This window comes from Myotis lucifugus, unplaced genomic scaffold, assembly GCF_000147115.1.
Source record: "Myotis lucifugus unplaced genomic scaffold, Myoluc2.0 scaffold_13, whole genome shotgun sequence".
Classification (NCBI taxonomy): Eukaryota; Metazoa; Chordata; class Mammalia; order Chiroptera; family Vespertilionidae; genus Myotis; species Myotis lucifugus.
In genome coordinates this window covers 6826669-6830581 of record NW_005871061.1, presented here as the reverse complement: position 1 = coordinate 6830581, position 3913 = coordinate 6826669, and the positions used below count along the sequence as shown (strand labels likewise).

At 49.8% G+C, this 3913-nt stretch overlaps 1 pseudogene; it reads right to left on the bottom strand.

Moving 5' to 3' along the window:
* Window positions 1–777: 777 nt before the first annotated feature.
* LOC102424360 lies at window positions 778–2703 on the bottom strand (annotated as a pseudogene).
* Window positions 2704–3913: the final 1210 nt, after the last annotated feature.

Genomic DNA, 3913 nt, shown 5'->3' with positions numbered 1-3913 from the left:
TGGTATGTTGTTTGCTGTAGGATGATTTGTAGATACCTCTGAGTATTAGATGAAGAAAGTTCCCTTCTATTTCTAGTTTAAATACATTTTTTTTTCTAAACAGATTCTGGATTTTATCAAATGCATTTTCTGCACTTGTTAAACTGATAACATTTTTTTCTATTTCTTTCTCCTAATGTAGTAAAATATATAGTGATTTTCAATTGTTAACACTTTTTATTCCAGAAATAAAGTGAATTAGCTTGAATATATTAGCCTTTTTGTTTTGTTTTGCTAAGATTTTATTTATAATTTCTGCATTTACCATTATCTATCCCTTAAATGTTTAGTAGATTTAACAATTAAATCCATCTTGGTCTGGAGTTTGTTTTTCCAAAGGATTTTGATGACCAATTTAATGTTTTTAATAGCTATTTATGTTTTTCTTTTTTTAAAAATATACTTTATTGATTTTTTACAGAGAGGAAGGGAGAGGGATAGAGAGCTAGAAACATCGATGAGAGAGAAACATCGACCAGCTGCCTCCTGCACATCTCCCACTGGGGATGTGCCCGCAACCCAGGTACATGCCCTTGACCGGAATCGAACCCAGAACCTTTCAATCCACAGGCCGACGCTCTATCCACTGAGCCAAACCGGTTTCGGCTATTTATGTTTTTCTTTATGCTATTTTTTTTTCACCTCACAAGAAGCCATTAATATAGAAGCATTACAAATTTCAAACCAAGCTTCAGTAATTCTTCTGAAACACCAAAAAAAGTCCTGGTTTTTACATGGTTACATTGCTAATTTCATAGTAGCATTTACAATATTATTACTGTTGTTCTTCTGGGCTTGGACTGCCTTTGCTCTTGACACATTTCTTGTGACATGAACAATTCTATGGCCTTAACTTGCACACACCTGCTTCATCAATCTCTTCCTCTTCACTCTCCTCTTGTACAGTTGGAGTCTGTGTTTTATTGAATGATTGAGACAACTTCACCTTGAACTTTGAATGTCTCAGCAGCTGCTAGCTGTGATTGCTGAGATAAATCCTTGATCTTGGCTTTCCCAAAAACTAGGTAGCTATTTGAAGCTGTTCTCTTATAGACATCTGGTTTTGTGATGACAAAGAGGATATTCTTAGATTTCTATATAGCGACCCTAGTAACACCTGTAACCTGTTGAAGAGTCAGTTTGGACATAGCCTTCTGTGCCTTCTTTTCACTCGGCTCTGTTTTGTTTCACTGACAGGTTCTTCATTGATGTCAGCTGCTGCCGCCAGCTGGGCTTGCTGTGTGGCTGCCTGTGTGGAATCTTTGGTTAAAGAAGGGGCTCTGGTACTGATTCATGCTGTCAGATTCCTTTCCAGACCCTGACCAGCCTGAGGCTGTGGCAACTCCTACTTGGTGGCAAGGATGGTTTCTGTGGCTTCACCACGTCTTTTGTGCAGGGAACTGGGAACCAAGATGGCGGCAGAAAGAATCTTATGCTATTTTTATTAGAAAATTTTCTGTTATTCATACTTTAAATTGTATGGCATAGTAGTGCATAATAATATCTGAAAAACATTCTCATGCATATACAATTTATAGTAATATCCCCTCTTTTAATCAGAGATTTGTTTCTTGTGACTTTACACCTTTTTCATCATTTTTAGCTATAGGTGTATTGATATTATTTTAAACTAGAGGTTCGGTGCACAAAAATTTGTGCACTCGAGTGGGTCCCTCAGCCCGGCCTGTGCCCTCTCGCAATCTGGGGCCTCTTGGGGGCCCCTTCCCCTGGCTGCTGGCACCAGTTTTCCTCCGGTGCCCGGAACCCAGGCCTTCGCTCTTCGCCGGGAGGGGCCAGTGCGGTGGGCGAGGGGCTTAGCTCTTTTAAAAATACTTCTGAATGTTTGGTAAATAACCCTGTAGGAATCTACTTTCTGAAACATGCTGGTTGTTAAGGGCTGATTTGGGTAATCAACAAAATGTATGTTAAAATCCTAATCCCCAGAACCTCAGAATATACCTGTATATGGAGATAAGATCTTTAAAGAGGGGATTACATTAAATTGAGGCAGTTCCAGTGGGACCCTTAGCCCATTTCACTGAAGTCCTTATAAGAAGAGGAATGTTAGGGTCCTGCCCAGCAGGTCCAGGGGTTCCCAAAGGTGTGGACGGAGTCGGCGAAGAAGGAATGACACAGAGGCAGCGTTCAGGTGATCATCATAGCCAGGTTCTCTTTTTATTGTCCTGTTACATCTATATTTATACTATTTGATCCTATAAGCATGCCTCTATAAGCTTTTTTTTTGCCGAGGAGAGCATGGGGTCTGTTTATTGGGGGGTCAGTCAAAGGGGGAGCTGGCTAGGGTGGGGTAGGGCAGCAGCTTGTCTGGCCCCCGAGAAACCCAACTTGAGTCCAGAGCCTCAACCGCTTTGAAGCCAAAGTCTTCCTCCACCTTTACCTGCTCGGGGTCCAGCTCCGGAGTCAGTGGGACTCCCGCCTGGTGCCCTTCCTGTGGCGCTCGCTGCGCTCGCTGCCTCTTCCACCTGCTGGGTCCCTCGCCAGGGGCCGGGATGCTGGCTTCTGTGGGCGCTGGTGTCCTCCTGGGTGGAGACAGCCCCTCTTTCTCTGGAGGCTCGTTCTCAGCGTTGCCTGGGGTGGGGGCGTCTGTGCCCTGGCTGCCCTCGTCCTCCAGTAAGATGGTGAACTGGCTGGCCCGGTAGTCATCGCCGTAGGAGTCCAGCACCTTCTTGAGGAACCTCCGCTCCTGCTGGAGTCTCTGTGTTATCCTCTGTACCTGATGGAGCCTGTTCAGGACCCGCTCGTTCACCTGCTTGATCTCCCTGCAGTGCTGACCCAGCGCCTGGTACTTCCTGCGATTGAGTTTCCGTTGGCACTGCCGCCTTGGGCTGCCTCCTCCTCTTCGTCTTGCTCCTGGAGGCTGGAGCTGCCCAGACCCCCAGACACGAACTCCACTTTGGTCTCAAGCTCGCTCTCCAGGATGTGACCTGAGAACTTCTCAAAGCCCACGGCTGCCATGGACCCCTCTCTCTGCTCCAGCTCCATTTCTCCCTGGCTCCCAGTGCAGAACTTCCAACCTTGCAAGCCTCTAGTTTAAAGTGGCTTGCAAAATGACACAGCCCATCCAATTTCACAGCCAGGCACCCAGGCCCCGGCCGCTAAGCCTCCTGGGAGTTGTAGTTCTCTATGTCCGGCTTGCCTCCCTCGCCCCACCCCCATCCCAGTCCCAACTGAAAGGCCCTGCTGGCTGGTCTAACCCTGTGGCCAGGCATCTGAGTCACCTCGGGTCTTTATTCCTGTCCTGACACTGCGCCATCTGACCACGGAGACTCTCCTCTTGGGAGGCCCCTGGGTCTCCTTCTGGGTCTCCTCAGGCCAGGCACCGGATCGCGTGCCCCAGAGGCGATGCAGCTCTGGCGCCTGAGTCTCCTTCTGGGGCCTGGCTGCATCGACCCCCGGGACCTGATCGTGTGCCCCAGCTGCGACGCAGCCCAGGCCCCTGGGTGGCCTCAGCCCAGTCACCAGATCGAGTGCCCCAGAGGCTTCTGGGTCTCCTGCTGGGGACTGGCTGCGTCGCCCCCGGGGACCGGATCTCCTGCCCCAGCTGCAACGCAGCCCAGGCCCCTGGGTCTCTTCAGCCCAGGCACCGGATAGCGTTCCCCAGCGGCGACGCAGCCCGGGCGCATGGGTCGCCTTCTGGGTCTCCTGCTGGGGCCTGGCTGAGTCACCCGGATCATGTGCCCCAGCGGCTACGCAGCTCCGGTGCATGGGTGGCCTTCTGGATATCCTGCTGGGGCCTGGCTGCATCGCCTGGGGACCGCATGGTGTCCCCAGGCAGCTATGCAGCCGGCCTCTGGCCCCGCCTCTGGGTGTTCTCCCATCACTGGTGATCAGGGATCTGAGAAGCCAGGCGGGG